General features: G+C 51.8%; 1 protein-coding gene across 4 annotated transcripts in view; it reads left to right on the forward strand.

Moving 5' to 3' along the window:
• The window catches only part of LOC142589979 (uncharacterized), a 294,672-nt gene that overhangs the window by 146,093 nt on the left and 131,004 nt on the right, over positions 1-17,575 (forward strand). The window lies entirely within an intron of this gene.

Raw genomic sequence — 17,575 nt, forward strand, 5'->3', positions numbered from 1 at the left:
TGTGGAGCCCGGCGCGTTCACGTAATCGCGTTCTCCGCCGACGCTCCACCCCCTTCCCCCCCCCCCCCCCGCCGGCGCCATCGCGAAGTTCGTTTCCGAGGACAACGGCACTATCAGGCGTGAGAAGAGAGAGAGAGAGAGAGAGAGGAAAGGGGAAAGGCAGGGAGGTTAACCAGAGAAAAAGATCCGGTTGGCTACCCTACACTGGGGAGAGAGGGGAGGGGGAGGTAAAGCGGTAACAAAGTAGAGACAAAGTAACAAGTAGACCAAAGACTTCTCACAGAGGAACTTATTTTACAATACCGCCATCACAAGCCATCGCAGCAGAGGGCGACGAGGGCACTGTTGCGGTTTTTGAGGGCGACAGGATTGGACAGGCGGCTGTAGCCTGAACAAATGTTGATAGTGTGGCAAGTGTCACTGTGCTGTGCGATGACAGTATTCGGTGCCAGTGACCGATGGTGACTGTGTGAGAAGAGAGATTCTTGGTTTGGGGGTGAGGGGTGAAAGGTGGGGCGAAGTGCTGCGCGGTAACTGTCCCTCAATAGAGGGCACCTCAGCCGCACTGCGCAATGGGGAAGGGAGAGAACGGAGGGAGTATGCCGTCAGGAGCCACTACGGCACGGAGCCACAACGTGCATATGGAAGGCATGGGGGAGAGAGAGAGGGAGAGCGCTTCCCCACCACACTCCGGGGTGAGGCAGTAAGCCAGGGGAAACTCGCATCGAAGGGACAGCGCAGACAACAAAATAGATGTGGCTGCGTTAGTTGACTACCCTCCTGCACGATACCAAAAAAGAGAAAAAAAGGAAGAAAGAAAGTCATTCTGATCTTGAGAAGAGGCTTAAAAGGCCACAAGAGAGACTAAATAATTGGAGTTATGTTATAAAATTACCCGTCTGCAATACCGAAAAGGCCACTCTTACCATAAGAAGAAGCTTGGTAAGGTAGAGAGAGAGTGAGTGAGAAAGAACGAGAAAGAAAGAAGAGGAAAGGCACGACATGTAATGAGGAGGGAAGATAACCGATGATGATTAAGGGTTACGGACTGGATTCCAAGGGAAGGGAAGCATAGCAAGGGGCGGCAGAAAGTTAGGTGGGCGGATGAGATTAAGTTTGCAGGGACGACATGACCGCAATTAGTACATGACCGGGGTTGTTGGAGAAGTATGGGAGAGGCCCACTGCCCTGCAGTGGGCGTAACCGGGCTGATGATGATGGTCACGGGGTATTGGATCTCCTCCACTGGTGTGCGGATTCACTTGACAATCTAGGTTAGGTAAGCTTTACATAACTGGAGGACATCGAGCCAGATTGATGCGTCGTTTCGATGTCCACCCAGACTATGTTACAAGCTTAGATGATCACAGGGCATTGAAGCAATTGGTGTGCGAATTCAGCATGCACCTTTAAAGAAATTCTTTGGTTTTGCGTGCCAAAACCACGATCTAAGTACGAGGCACGCCGTATGGTGGGGGGGGGGGCGACTCCGGGTCTTATATTTGGACCATCTGGGGTTTTTTGACGAGCACCAAAGTCTAAGTGCACGAGCGCTTTCTTTTTTTTTCTCGCTTTTCGTCCTCATTGAAATGCGGTCACCGCGAACGGGCTCGAACGCGCGACCTCGAAGGCCTTTTACCGCGAGCAGTATGCGCGCCGCCCACCAGGGGCCGCCACAGGCCAGCCGCCATTGAACGCCTTCTGAATCGAGAGCAAGCAGGCACCAGCCGCGGCTGCGTGAGGTGTTCCTGTGCTAAACGACCCTTCGTCTGGCTTGCCTTTCTGCGAGGCAAGCGTATAACAAGCTGTACCACTAGCGCTCGATAGCGAATGGCCGGCAATGACCGTCAAATAATTACCCTCAACGACTTCCAAGCTAACACCACCTGAAGCGATTACGCTGCGTTACCGCCATCACTGGCTCATAAACATCGCGGAATGTCGGAACTTCGATAAGCATGCAAATTAGCGCGCGTACGTGCTACCCGTGCAAGCGTGGCTGACGTACTCGAGCAACTTCGCTTTCCCATAACGATCAAGTCAAACGTGGAACAATAGGAAGGACACCGCAAGTTTCTTTTTCTTTTTTTCTCCGCCGGGAATCAAACAGCAGGCGAGCGATCGCTCGGTCACTTGCGACAGATTTTACAGTGAAGCTGTTTATGGATAGGTTCTGGCGGATCTCGTCTCCGTGGACATAGACCATCAATTTTTCATAGGTGGCCTGACCTCGAAGATAGTGCAATGCCGGGCCGACCCGAGGCGGAGGTGAAGCAGGCGTTAGTCACTCCCTATATGTGGGCCGATCCCGAAGGTAGTGAGACACCGGGCCGACCCGCGGCGGAGGTGCAGTTCGCCATTAAGGGGCCCACATTCGCAGCTTCGCTGCTCATCCTTCTTCAAAGAGTGAAAGGGCACTGAATTTTTTGTCCACGCGTGCGCGAATACATCTTAATATGTGCTGCCAGTAAACGGAAAACTGTTCCCAAGTTATCTTGCGAGCGCTAGCGATGATAATTGCGCAGTTGGTACCAACCACCATTGTCGGAGCAGCTGGCAGACGGCTCTTTCTTTTGTTCGCGCGCAGGCACGTCTATTTGCCTAACGAAGTTGTTATGCATGCAGTTAACGTGGACAACAGGCGTACGGCCGTAACAGCCCTACAAAGGCTACCGCTGCAAAGACCAGAACATAATATATACTAGAACAGGTAAAAGAAAACACCAGTACTATGCATTCGTCTCCTTCAGCCGCTAAGCTTGCCTGCCCACTGTTAAGATTTCAGCGCAGACAGAATGAACCGACTAAAGGTATACTCAACACCGACTTCGGAGCGTTATGCAAAGTCTTATGTCGTCTATCCACTCACTGCTGACCGCTGGTGGCCGAAGTAGCGACTGCCTCAGCCGTGCCTGCGTCCGCCGTGGCCACGGTCAACCAAGTGAGCAAACGCCGGCCAGAAGGCCCCTCAACGGCGGTCGCTGTCACGTGAGCAAATATGGCGGCGCCCATGGGGTATTAAATGCTGTGAAAGGTTTACACAGTCTAGAGTTAGCGTAGGTACACGTAGTCACAGGGCGCTGGGCGACTTGGTGCGTGGATTCAGCGTACATCGCCTAGGAGGTCAGGTTAGCTTACAATGCAGTCATAGAGTCAGGATTGCTGCTGACATCAGTGGAAACTATTTCGACCAACGCGCAACGGGAGTCTTCGTTCGCGAAAACAAAGCCCGGACAGGCACTCTTCACGCTTCGCGTATTTTTCTCGCGTTATACGCACACGATGCAGGTGACCAGCTCCACACCTTAACTGCTCTGTGGGAATGTTTCTTTTTCCGGCTTTCTCTACGACCCGCTTATAAAGCGTCTTCTTTCTTCGGCTCCTACGCGTCGCCCGCTGGAGCCCGCTGGCTTATCCTGATACCCTCGCTTTCTACGCTTTGCCTCTCGTTCTTTTTTTTTTCATGCTGTTCCTTTACCGCGAGCTGCCTGCTTAGCTCGTTCCTTTTTCTCCCTCTCTTCTCTATTTTCTCTTCAGCGGCAACAGTGTTTCACTGCCTCCCCCCCCCCCCTTCCCATCGGTCGTGCCGTCGTAATAAGACGTCGTTCCTGACCCGAGCCTATGCCGCGTGCCACCGTTCCACTTAGAGTTCTCTCACCCCGCTGAGCGGCGATGACGTACGGGCCACTTTGTCGACGAAGAGCCCTCGTTTACCTCAGCGTTATACCGCCTTGCCTGTCTGCCTCCCGCAAAGCCGGGTAACTGCTTCTGTGGGGGGAACTTCTTTTTTCTTTATGAGGGGGGAGGGAGACACGGTGGAGGGGGACGTGTAGGGGAAGGTAAGAGGGGAGTCGAGCGCGGATAGGTGCTGTGCAGAACGCGCTATTTTTCGGCTTTCCGCGCTAATTTGTCTTCTTTTCGGGCCTCTCCGCGGCTGTACTGCCTGTCTTCGTTTCCTTTCTTCATACTTCCATTCCTTTCTTTCTTCCCCCCCCCCCTCGCTTTCTTCTTGTGCTCCGCGCAACGGTCGTACGAGTGTTCGCACTACACGCCTTCTCGGCTACGTTTATATGCGTGATCATTTCTGTGCCTACCCAACGAGGAAACCAGCCCGTCTGTCCGTCCGTCACGCAAGAGGATCGCTGTCAAGATAGGGCCCGTAGCAGCGAGCGAATCGACCTTCGTGCTACCTCTCGCTTCAAAGCTAACTAAGCGGCGAGAACCCAGCGCACACGAAGCTATCAGCACCCGCGTCGAACTCTGTCCCTATCGCAGATCGCTTTCGAGATAGGGCCTGCAGCAGCGAGCGAATTGACCTTCGTGCTACCTCTCGCTTCAAAGCGAGCTAAGCGGCGACAACCCAGCGCACACGAATCTATCAGCACCCGCGGCGAACTCTGTCCCTATCGCAGATCGCTTTCGAGATAAGGCCTGCAGCAGCGAACGGGTTGACCTTCGCGTTGCCTCTCGCTTCAAAGCGAACTAAGCGGCGACAACCCAGCGCACACGAATCTATCAGCACCCGCGGCGAACTCTGTCCCTATCGCAGATCGCTTTCGAGATAGGACCTGCAGCAGCGAGCGAATTGACCTTCGTGCTACCTCTCGCTTCAAAGCGAGCTAAGCGGCGACAACCCAGCGCACACGAATCTATCAGCACCCGCGGCGAACTCTGTCCCTATCGCAGATCGCTTTCGAGATAAGGCCTGCAGCAGCGAACGAGTTGACCTTCGCGTTGCCTCTCGCTTCAAAGCGAACTAAGCGGCGACAACCCAGCGCACACGAATCTATCAGCACCCGCGGCGAACTCTGTCCCTATCGCAGATCGCTTTCGAGATAAGGCCTGCAGCAGCGAACGAATTGACCTTCGCGTTGCCTCTCGCTTCAAAGCGAACTAAGCGGCGACAACCCAGCGCACACGAATCTATCAGCACCCGCGGCGAACTCTGTCCCTATCGCAGATCGCTTTCGAGATAAGGCCTGCAGCAGCGAACGAGTTGACCTTCGTGCTGCCTCTCGCTTCAAAGCGAACTAAGCGGCGAGCACACAGAGCACACTAAGCTATCCCCATTCGGCGCACTCTGTCCCTATCGCAGATTGCTTCCGAGATAGGGCCCGCGTGGCCTCGCCACATGCAGCCGTCGCCCGAGCGCGGCTTGACACTGTTCAGTTACGTCGCGTACAGCAGCATGCATCCGCCAGTGCTCATCTTCCACGACGCTGCGGCGTCATCCAAGCGCACCATCATATCACATTAGTAAACATTGCTACTACTCGCCTCTTGTTCGTACTCTCCTGCTGGTCTCGGTCAAGATCTCGGTGTTGCAACCGCGCTTCTACGTTTCGCGGTTCTTTCGCGGTGTTTCTCGCGATTATACCAAGCACAGCAGCATACAACGACGAAACAGCAGGTGATTAGTATCAACTGCTTACGGATCATTTAGATAACTCCCGCAGGATATTCTGCGTGTAATTTTTTTTTCTGGTGGTTATATTCGTCAGTAGCTTTCGCGTCCGAACATTCATCCTGGATCTGAAGTCAGATGCTTGAGGGACTCCCCTCGAAGTGATGGAATTGTATTCTTGCTGTTAGCATTCAGAAAAAAATTGTCGCTGATTCGAGCTGGACCGTTGCGCCGTCACGGGTGGCGCTAACCAACGGCCAGCTGCGTTTCAGGTGTCGCGAAATGACATGAAAAATTTAGGATGGAGCACCAAATTTGCCAACTCACCCCTTGATCGTACGCCCTTGAGCAAAAGCATTCGGCCCAGGGATTGTGCGATAAAACTCATTTTCTCCTCTGTCTGTGAATTCAACCTCCAATGAAGACTGCAGTACAAGCTTGGCATTACCAATTTTCTAGTGCACTCATCAGTTTCCGTTTACGCGTGTTAATTAGGAAGAAATTCTGTTTTTACGGCAACCCTGTGGTCCGTATACTTTTGCTCACGGGTGTACGTCTTCGTACGCTTGTTTAGGCAAATGGCAAACGGTCGGTTATTGCCTCAGCATGCATGGCGAGACGGTTACCTTGTCTACAGACGTGGATACGTTGCTTTGAACATGTAATCGTGGTACCTGAACAAGAAATAGGGGCCTCTACGTTGGTGAGGTACCAGTCGGCAATAAGAGCGGACCTGAAAACAGCCGGCTATATGCCTGAATTTGCTTCTGGCCTTATGAGGTTCAGATCACTGTTGATGTCAGATCCTCTGGGCAAGTGCTTCTGGGTGTCTCTGATGCCTCGACAAGTCCACGTAAGATGGAACGCATCGGCGTGCCGAAGAAATGCGTGTGAATAATAAAAGAACTCTACGCGTGCCATAGCGTCAGGGATGGTGTGAGAACAGTTTGCGGCGTTTGGCTTTTCGTTCTTGCCCGACAGTTTCGCCGGCACGTAACGCTGACTTCGGTTTATGGCTTTCGTTCTCTCAATCGCTCGACTCTAATTGCCACCGCACATACACCCAAAACTCCTCCAGCACGTCCTTGCGTTATTTCGTTGTCTTTGTGTTCCAAAATACTACCGCTCTTGCGTTATTCGGTCATCACGGCTGTTCTCGTCATCCTCGGACGTTCGCCGACGAGTAGAATCGCTGTAGGGCGCGTTTAAACTCTTCCCAGCGTTGTAGACAGTCTACGCTGACAACCAAGCAGACAGCTTCAAGCCTAAAGGGAAGAAGAAACAAAATGGACCGCATCTGGAACTGTATATGGAAGGCGTCTCTGTGGCGTGACGCCACTTTGCATCGACAAGAAAAAGTCGATGAAATCACTTTTACGTGCGCGAATTTGTGAGAAAAAAAAAAGAGGCGACGGTCGCATACATTAGCGCGTAAGAAAGCGAGACTACGTCTTCCCGCGAGCAAACGACGTTATCGTCGAGTTTCTCGTCTGCTCAGACGCCATCTTGTTTTGGGCAGCAAAGTGGAATTCATCGTTTTTTCTTTAATTCGATGCCGTCTGCTCTTTTTGCGTTGGACTCATCAGAATTAGAACGAGACTTAAGATGACCACCGTCAGCTTAGCTGTCTTATTTAGCCGTCTGCGGAGAATATTGCAAACACAGCCGCGGAAAAAATCTCTTCCTTCCGGTTCACTTTTCTGGTTGGCTGATGCAACCAGTAGCCTTCGGTGCACTGCGAAGAGTTCGCGATGTGTGAGGGGGCCAGAGTAGGTCAGACGCGTGTTCCGCCCCAGGTCGGAGAAACTGGGCCCCGAGGTGAAGAGGGTGGTTCCGACGGAGGAGTTCAAAGGGAAGGCGACATGATGAGGCAGTTGCCGAAACTTTCCTGCAAGGTGTAAGAATTAACCGTCCTTCTCTGAAAATGGGACGACGGTCTTAGAAGGGGGGCGGGGGGGCGGGGCAGCAGAGAAGCCGGATTTAGCTCGCAGAGATGTATAGCGCATCCTGCGCTCTGAGAGGTAGACGAGGTAGACGCCTCCAGTCCGATAGCGTCTCAACCCTCACACCCGCGGGTGTTGCATTGACGCGCTTTCAGCGACGGAAAAAAAAAAATTGAGACGCCTTCTGATCCCAAGTCTCGATGCAGGGAAGTAAAAAGAAAAAAAAATGGAAATTCAGTGGCGATTTAGCGGTGAATGCGAGAGAAACGCGTTAGCTTTGTGTCGCACCTATTTGAGGTCGCGGATCCACAATTTAGAGCGAATTTATATATATATATATATATATTGCAAGTGACGTTGGTCAGTGATCCTGAACAGACAAAAGTCACGCGCAATCTATCTACACACGCACTTTCTTTTTTTTTTTCTTTTCACTTTGACACTCGTAATGTTGCCATATCAAAGCGCATCAGAAACAGAAGTTTATCGTTCTGTTTGGCCGTTAGGGTTTCGACGATCCGCAAGCGATAGCGCAGGCGTAACCGCAGGCAGATGTAACGCAGCCGCTATGCAAGCTGCCGCTGTGGAACAGCTCGTGGCTTCGCGTTGGCCACCTTGGCTTCGATTAGGGCCTGCGTATACAGAGAGTTCTGTACCACACACGCGAGCTTGTGTCACCACCCGTTCGAAGAGCGGTAGAAGACGCTGGCGCCTTGTTTGCGTGCCAACATCTTCCATCGCGTCAAAAGACAAAGAGTAAATACATAGCCATCCAACGATTTTCTCGTCTCGTTTTCTCGTCTAAACTGACTTTGTGCTTCTCTGCAGTGTTCATCTGAGTGTCGCGTGCAGCACGGTAACTAGCGGGCCAGCGACGTCGGCAACGCATGGCCTCCGAAATTCGCGCGCGGCAATCTCGGAGGCCATGGGCAGCGGCGAGCGGTGCAGATATAGCCCGAGCGCGGCGTGTTAAACGGAGCGACGCCCGGCAGAATATGTGTGCCGGCGGCGCAGGGCTTCACGCCACCGCAGAGGTCGCACGCGTGCGGCGAGCGCCGAGACAGGCGGAGAGGATAGTTTGTGGAGGAGTCTGCAGATGAGGTTGAGGCTGAGAGAGAGAGACACAGTCGGCCTTTTGCTCCGAGAGGGATACGCGCAGTTCTAGGTGGCGTGGCATAAGCTACGCACGCGAAATAGCCGGGATAACTGCAGTGAGAAGAGAAATAGAAGGTTGGCCGCGGCGCTGGGTTCCTACGAGAAGGCGAAAGCTGACAAATTCCCGCTCTCTCTCGGCAACGAGAGCGTTCCGGTCGGAGCTGGTTCGCTGCGGTTTGTGCTGAGGGGCGAGTGCGAGGTGCGAGAGCGTGCAGTGCTGCCCGCGTGCTTCGAGCTGCGGTTTCCCGTACTTCCGTGCCCGCACTTATGGTTTATCGGCTCTTTTTCTTTTTACCTTTTTTTTAGGAGCTCCGACCCGTGTTTTTATTTGACTTTCCGTTTGTTCGTTCCTGTTGCGCCGTGACTTGCGTTTGCCGTCCCGTGATTCGTGCGTCGCTTAATTAGTACTGTGCATACCACGAGCGACGTATTTGCGCGACAGTACCTTTCTTTCGAGCTCGAAGCAAGCGCTGCATGTGATAATCTATAACAAGTACAACTTCAAACGTTTTCTTCTATTGCTATAGCAGTTGTATGGACACTCGAAGCGCACTTCTGCCCTCAGGCGTTGGCGGCGCCGTGAGGTTCCGTATAAAGTCCAAGGGCGATAAAATCATGTCCGCTCGCCGTATGCTGTATGCGCGAGCGAAAGCGCTCGAGGGTGAGCCGGCGATCGCGGCTCAATCTCGCGCCCGAAAAGGGGAAAGCGGGGAGTAAGCGCGCCGTCTTCCGTCGCGCTACGTCGCGCGCCAGGCTGCGGGGAGAGGGTAGGAGAAGGGGGTGTTTCTACTATGGTGTGGCGCGGTTGGCCTAGCCGCTGTATCTCGAAAACCATTTGCGAAGGCGACAAGGTCCGCCGCGCGATGTTTTTTCGTGGCTTCGTTCGCGTCGATGCGAGATGCAGCACGAAGGCCAGTCCGCTCGCTGCTGCTGCCGCGTTTCCTCACTTCAGCATTTTGACAGCGAGTTTCCGCGGTCATCGAGCGAGATGTGTTCGTGTTTGCTTGTGCGCGCGCGTGACTCCACGCTTGTTAATTTAGTTAGTATGTCTATGTTTACAAGTTTATACGGCCGATAAAACTATTGTCCTTACCGCGTATAGCTTGTCCATTAATTCGCTATCGCAATCGATGCTTCGCCTTTCGGGCGAAACTGCTCGTCTTCTTTTTTTTTTTTCGAGCTTCACCAATGGTCCGAAGAGCTCTAGAAGATTGAACTGTGGTGATCGCTAGTGAGGGGGTGAGCACTTACACATGCGTGGACTAACACTCGAATAGAGAGACGGGGAGGGGGATGGATGGTAGGGGGGTGGGGCGGTAGAGGTTTAACGTCACTCTGAAATATTTCTGACCACCCGGGATTTTTTTTTCACGCTCGCTCGAAGCACGGTACCCGAGCCTTGTTCTTGCACTTCGCCCTCCATCGACACGCGACCCACCGCTGCCGAGAGTGGAGTCGGTGACCTCGTGCTCGACGCCACAGCGCCGCAGCCATTGAGTCACCACATGCGAGTCAACGCCATCAGAGGCATCGGCAGGCTGTGTATACGCGGTGAACGATAAGGAAAGAACAGAATAGAGCGAAAGGAATCGCTACACTGTACCGGCCAAGGCTTGCCCCCGCTCGTTCCGTTACGTCTTGGCGTTTGTTGGGTCCTCGTCATCGTTCTCGACGTATTGTCGTCATCATGACGCGTCATGGTGCCCCTGCTGCGCCTCGCCCCCCGCCCCCCCCCCGCCGGCCACCTCCACAAACGCACCACATACTCTGCTTTCTCTTATAGTCAAGTTGTAACTTTCATCGTTCTGCAACTTCCTTCTACGTCGCTGTCACCCCTCGTCCAGCCTTTACGTCCCTTCTCCTCCTGTGCAGAGTAGCAGGCTAGAGCACGCTAGCTAAGGCCCACCTCACTGCTTTCTTTCAAATAAATTCCCACCCCATCTCTCTCTCCTCATGCGTAAAATCATGCAATTCAACATTCTCTTTATTTATTTATATTTTTGTACGTCGGGAAAAACGAGAGAAACCTGCACACAAAGTCGGCGCGCGTCTTCTTTTCATTTCCGTGGTCCTCTGCAAACTTTTGCGCCGCTTTCTACCAAGATGGATACGAGCGTCCGCGCACGCTCGCTTGCCTACGACACGGCGACGAGGAAATGCTCAGCGATGCGAGCGGCAAAGACACACACAAAAAAGAACATTAAAAACAAACTAAACAAAATGAAATTAAACTGGGAGGAGCGGGGAGTCGAGGGCGAGGAAGTTGTGCCCGGCTTTAGAACGCTCTCTCTCTCTCTCTCGCTTTCTCGCGCCGCGCATCCCGAACCCGGACCCCGAAGTCGTCGTCGTCGTCGCCGCCGACGCCAGCAGCGTGGAACCAGGGTTGACGACCTCGGGAAGCCCAAGATTTCGCTGCGAGATGGGAGAAAGCGCCGCTGCATAGGGCGGGCAGCCGGCCTCTCTCCTCGCAGTTAAGACTCTCCTCCGCGACAGGAACAGTGCGACGCTGCGCCGCAATATGCTGCACCCTCCTCCTCCTCCTCCTCCTCCTCCTCCTACTGCGAGTCGCTTGAGAAAAGAGAGACTCGTGCCGCGTGTCACAGCGTGGTCGGATGGTCGGCGCGTTCGTACATGAAGGTCTCTCGAGCGCGAACCCCTACATCCGGGTTCCCGCCCCTCCTCTCCCTCTCTTTCTGAGTAGCGCTTTTTCGCACCGTGTCTTTTTTTCCTCCTGAGCCTCGCCCCGACCCCCTAAGTCCACACATCCACAGTCCTTTATAAGAATTGTTCGTTAGCCTAGTTGCTAAACTGCCTTTCTGACGCGGAGAACTAGCGCAGACAAAGAGAGAACTCACACACGGGAATGAACGGCAATAAGAAAAGGTTGCGCTTGTCTATTTCTTCACGTGGGAGTTCTCTCTTTGTTTGCGCTACAGTTTTCCTCGTCAGCGACCGCAGCTTCCGTCACTTACTGCAGTGCTTGCATGTCTGCGCACCCCCAGTTTCCTCTTTCGCGCCTCTCTTCACCGCTAGGCACCTGGAGCCCGGAGAAACCACGCTGTGGTCTTGTATGCTTCTCCTCACTGCCTGTGTGCAGTGCGGAGAAAGCTACGTAGGAAAGAAGTCGCGTTAAAGAAAGAAAGAAAATAATAATAATAAGACGGAATGCAAGAGAATGGAGTGATCGACACGACCGATGCGAGTGACACAAATGTACAGAGTTATAATTTTTAAGTTTTACGGAATTAAAAAGAAAGAATAGCCTGTTGCAGGTAACGTAATTCCGGTCCTTGAGCTGGATTATTCAGAGAGGTGGACATTACTTGTGCGAGAAATAGAAAAGCATATTGAACTAATTAACGACAACTCTCTAAATAACTTCTTAATTAATTGCTTCGCGGAACGTATTACAATTTGCGCATTGTAGCCGTTGAAAATGCGAGGCGTATCCTCTTGGAACGAATTTCCAGAATGACGCAAGTTTGGAAATCTGCGACATCAAACTCGCCCTAAAGATACGCTATTGTCCCACTTACTCTTTTTTTAACAAAGTGCTCTTTTATGCATTGAAGCACGAAAGTTACTGAAACGCCCACGTACTTCGTCCCGCACTTTGGGAAATAATATCTCGAATCGCGTGAGCATAAATATTCCACTACTTTAGAGTTATGACCGCCACTCTGCGTAAAAGTGAACGTTGCATGAGGTTACACGCCGCACGTATGACGACAAAGACGACTGCACGCGTCCCACTTAGTTTTACGGCATCTAGGTAAACACCTTCACGGAATTTTCGCTTCCTAGAGATTCCAGCACGTGCATTGTATCTGGGTTTCTTTCTTGTTTCTTTTTTTTTTTGCATTAGCTAACCACCATGTCTTCGCTGTCTTTTTTTTCTTCTCCTCTTCCTTTCTCTCTCTTGTACTAGTGACACGTTTCGCGAATATAGCACAACCAACTATAGCTCGTCTAACAGCATTAGTTACTTTTCCGGTTGCTACGCTGACAGGGCACGCGCTCTTCCTCTACGTCGTACGGCATAGCGGCGAGACGGGGAAGTTAACGGAGGTGAGCCGGGACCGCCAGGTTGACTGAGTGGCGCTGCTCCCCTGTGCCTCGAGACGGGCTACCAGTCGGGGTCGAGGTAGAAAAGCGCGAGCTGTGGAATTTTAAGAAAAGAAACTGCGGAGCTCGGCTCTTCTGGCGGCCCCGTTGTTGGCAGAAAAAAAAAAAAGAAGCTGTATAGCCGAGAGTCGCGAAATGCGGACGAAAATAAAAAGAAAGAAGGACGTTCTTCCGAAGCCACGTGTGTGACCCGTTTGCTTGAGGACCGCGGTAAGGTGTGACATCACAACCGGAAGTCGTGCGCTTAGAGGTTGAGTGAAGCCAGCTGCTGACGTACGCTTTCATTTCCGGAGAAAAAAAGGAAGAAAAAAGAAAGCAATGAGCGCACTTCGGTCGATTTCCCCATTTTGACGAAGCCCATTCACTTTCACGGCATCAGGCTGTAGCAGCGTAGACAGCGTCATTTGAATGTGATGATGGTTGCTGGCGAGAGTCGTCGCGGCGGTGATACCGAGAAGTAGTTAAATAAAAGAAAATGGCGACAAACCCATCCCGCGATAACTGTCGACTGTAATGCGCTAGCATTGAATCACTATATGCGACGCAACGTAATAATTGCCACCGTCGAAACGCGCACTGCAGCGGGGCTTTGCTTTCGCACTTTCTTAAAGAACACGCGGCGCCATCTTGCGCCGCCGCCGCGAAGCCTGCGCGGGTCCTCCGAAATGCACGGCGCGTTGGTGCGTGCTTCATTAAAAACTTCTTTCTGAGCCAGTTGCTGCATACTCGATTTGAAAATTATAGCAGCGCTAACACATGCATCCAAAAGGAACAAGGAGGAGACACTTGTTCCTGTCACTCGTCCTTGTTCCTTTGTGGACGCGTCTGTTAGCACTGTTGTAACCTTCAGATCAAATTGGCGCGTGCGATCGCCGGTAAAACGCGTCATGCGGCACCCGCGGGCTTCTCTCCCTCTCTCTTCTCTCTAGACAGGCTGCGTCATCTAGCGGCGCTGCCGGGAAGTCCGCGCGTGACCTCCGAGACGAGAGGCATATTTCACGCCGGTGCCTGCGAACTCCGAGATTTGTTGCCTCGCTTGCCGCGCGCCTAGCGGCACATGCTCGGTGACCCAAGATGGCGGGAGGTTCATCGAAGAGCGGCACGTATCCAGTACATTGATGGCGCAGCCTGTGCTAATGCGTCGTGTTTCTCTACGCGAGGAACCATTGTGACGTGGGCTCGACTCCACTCAGTATCGGAGAAGGTTAAGGGATATTTTTTTTCTCAATTGTATAGCACGGCACATTCCCAGCGGCAAACACACCTAGTTACCCAAGTTGACGTCAAAGACGTTCATTGAAGAGAGACTCGCACCTATTGGCACGTGCCCAGCGATCCAAGCTGGCATCGAAGAGGTTCATTGGAGAACAGCGCAGACCGCCTGGCACGTACCCAGTGCTCCACGTCGGAGTCGGAGATGTATCATGACGCAGCGGCACCTAACCCAGTCTCGCGTCTACAGCAACCCGTGTCGGCCTGAAAGAGGCTCGTTGAAGAGCGGCAGGTACGGCAGATACACGGTGCCGCGTACTCGGTGACCCAAGTTGATCCGATGGTTCGTTCCTAACCCTATTACCTCAGCACAGCCATCCCGATGCGCTACCTGTTTATTTTTTTTATTTTATTTCATAATACCCCTAAAGGCCCCCGAAGGGGTATTACATAGGGGGTACCGATACATGAAAAAAATGTGAGCTTTGCGCGTTACGGAAAAAACAACTGAAGTACACAAAAGTTATACAAAATTTTTACAAAAGAAAACACAAAAGTTATACAAAAGTACGATATTTAGCAAAATACACAAGTAAACGATATACGAAACACAATATACGAAATACATTAGGCAAGTGAAACTCAGATAGAAAATACAAAACTGACAGAGAAAATAAATTAAGGGAATTAAATAGGTACAATGTAAAAGAAGTAAAACGGGGTGTTGCTCTAAACTGCTTCAGTTGTCACGTTAACAAATTAATGAGACATGAATCCACTTGTACAATGTGCACGCAGAATGGTAAGACAATGATCAAAACAATATATACACTGAACAACGTATGAAGAAACGGTACATAATGGATATTTACATGTAACTATTGCGTAAAAGTTCCATGTAAATATCCATTATGTACCGATTATGAAGTTCGACCACGGACTGTGGACAAGAGGTTGCCTGACGAGAGGACGCGATAATCACGGCGACTGCTGTAAGATGGCGGCAAGGACCGTCGATGTAGGCGTAACGGTAACGACCGACGGGCAGAGCGTATTCGGATTCGAGCCTTCAATTGCTGTCGTCGCATAATAATAATAATATTTGGGGTTTTACGTGCCAAAACCACTTTCTGATTATGAGGCACGCCGTAGTGGAGGACTCCGGAAATTTTGACCACCTGGGGTTCTTTAACGTGCACCTAAAATCTAAGCACACGGGTGTTTTCGCATTTCGCCCCCATCGAAATGCGGCCGCCGTGGCCGGGATTCGATCCCGCGACCTCGTGCTCAGCAGCCCAACACCATAGCCGTGCTGTCGTCGCAGTATGAGAGAGAGAAAAATAGACAATAAGGCAGGGATGTTAACCAGAAAAGCGTCTGCTTGGCTACGCTATGCTAGGCCAAGAAAACGGGGCAACGGAAAAGCGGGAGAGAGAGAGAGAGGGAGGGAGAGAGATTAAGAGATAGAGAGAGATAGGTAGATAGAGAGAGAGAGGGAGAGGGAGGGAGGGGGGATGTGGGGCATGGGCTCAGGGCAGCACCGCGCAATCAAGGGCGCTTCTTCTTGAAAGCCCTATCTTCGATTAGAGGGCAACGAATTTCTCACCCATGCGTGTCGACCTGCACGTGTCACCTTGTCCGGAAACGGTTGCGCCGGACCGATTCGCATCGGTTCGAACCGATTTGCGACGTTGAACTAAGCTACTATTTTGAGACTGCCGAGAAAAAGAAAGAAAGAAAGAAGGAAAGAAAGAAAAGCCGAGTGCGACAAGAATTCTACGCGTGCTGAACGAGGGATGCGAAATAGCTTTCCCGTGGCTCGCGCCAGGAATGCCTGCCGCGAAGCCGACGCATGATTGAGCACGAAGGCACGCGAAGGGAAGATGGAGAGTCAGTTTAGAGAAAAGGTGATGGAGAGGCGGAGCCAAAGGGGTGGCACAAGTTAAATGTGCACGCGTGCAGAGCGGTGAAGCCTGAAAGTTGCGTGCGTTAAGAGCCGTACCTTATGAGACTAAAGAACGACTTTATGACTGGTCGCACACCACGAGGCGTCCGACGACATTGTGAAGTTATCGATGCGCCCTGTCCAGCCGGTTCCAACAGCTTCCAGTACTCCCAGCAGCCAAATCGAAAAAAAATGGGGGGGGGGGGGGGGAGCTTTGAGAGAATACACGCTTGCTTGTCCTACACCGATTTAGTGTTGCTCCTTCGGGGGCTCTGTAGGTGTAAGAGCGTCCGAGAAAGGCGGGACCGTCGGCGCAATCTTCACCGTCCACGGCTTTCTTCCCGACCCCGGATCACGTTTGGCCATCAATCAATCATAATGTCAATAGTGTCAATCAAATAGCGTCAATCATAGTGTCAATCATAGTGTCAATCAGTAGTGTCAATCAAATAGCAGCCAACAACGCAGCCCTACGGGGACGTTAGAACTAATGAAGTTCAAAAAAATTCTGTAGTGGCAGCTCTGGCATCTTCTTACCAGCACTTACCGTGACTTCACCTCCTGAAGAATTCCGCGCCAACTTGAGTCCGCTCTTAACATGAGTGCGTTTGTATAGCTAGTGTAAATGCTAGGGTAATTGGAAAATAAAGGTTGGTTGTTTCTAGCTAAAGTGTTACGTGTGGTTGGGATCTGACGCGAAAACGTGCCGCGTGGCATTCAGGTTTCCTCCTAAAACCAGAGACACAAAGAGAGAGAGAGAGAGAGAGTCAGTAAAACCTGTGCGGGGGAATTAGCCATCTCGCCATATTGTTCTCCGTGATCTCGCCTCCGCTTTTCAAAATACGCCTAAACACGATGCAAACGCAGGCTTGGCTTGATCCATTGTGGCAACTGGCTTGACCGCGCCTAATACGCTCGTTGCGTTTCCTTCGGCATGTCCACGTCAGGCGTCATCTAAGTAAAGTCAAGTATATATAAACAGTCCTGCCCTATCGTGCATGCCTTCCATCAGGTTATACAGCTCCAGCGAAAGTTCCGTTTCCACGGTGGTGCTTGGCTCAAGCAAAGGTTCGACTTATAGTACCAGGAATACGAACAAAAGCCCAACTCTCGTCTCCAGCACTCAAGCAGCTTTCACTGCTCTTGCTGTACGAGACGTACAACGAGCATCATCATCTGTATACTGACGCTTCAACCACGGTGAATGGGTCTGCAGGATCGGTGATCTTTCCTGCAAAACCTTCCACCATAAAGATTCGACTCTCTCACCAGACTACATCGACTGCCGCAGAGCTTGCTGCTATTCGTTATGCACTTCGTGTAATTTCTGAAGAACTACCCAAGAAATGGAGCGTGGTCACTGACTCCAAGGCTGCTCTTCATTGTTTGGTTTCTGCCTTACGCCGAGGACCCCATATATAGTTCTAGAAATCAGAGTGCTGCTTCACCACCTCGTCGAGCAAGGACACGACATCACGTTGCAGTGGATTCCAAGCCACTGTGGCATAATGGGCAATGAACATGCCGACGCAGCAGCACGATCTGCACATGAGGAGGGCTTGCAAGACTCCATTCCATTCTCAAGAACAGACGCTGCAACGAAAATTCGTGTGCTTGCAAATGAAGCCATCAAAACTTTATGGAACACACCAAGCTTAAAGCATACGCGTCTACACCGACTGGACCCATCCCTTCGACTTCGACCCCCATCTGGACTCTCTCGACTCGAGACAGCAGTACTTTGCCGACTGGGGCTTGGTGCCGCCTACACAAGATCCTTCGCCTTCCGAG

Source organism: Dermacentor variabilis, chromosome 8, assembly GCF_050947875.1.
Source record: "Dermacentor variabilis isolate Ectoservices chromosome 8, ASM5094787v1, whole genome shotgun sequence".
NCBI classification, from domain to species: domain Eukaryota; kingdom Metazoa; phylum Arthropoda; class Arachnida; order Ixodida; family Ixodidae; genus Dermacentor; species Dermacentor variabilis.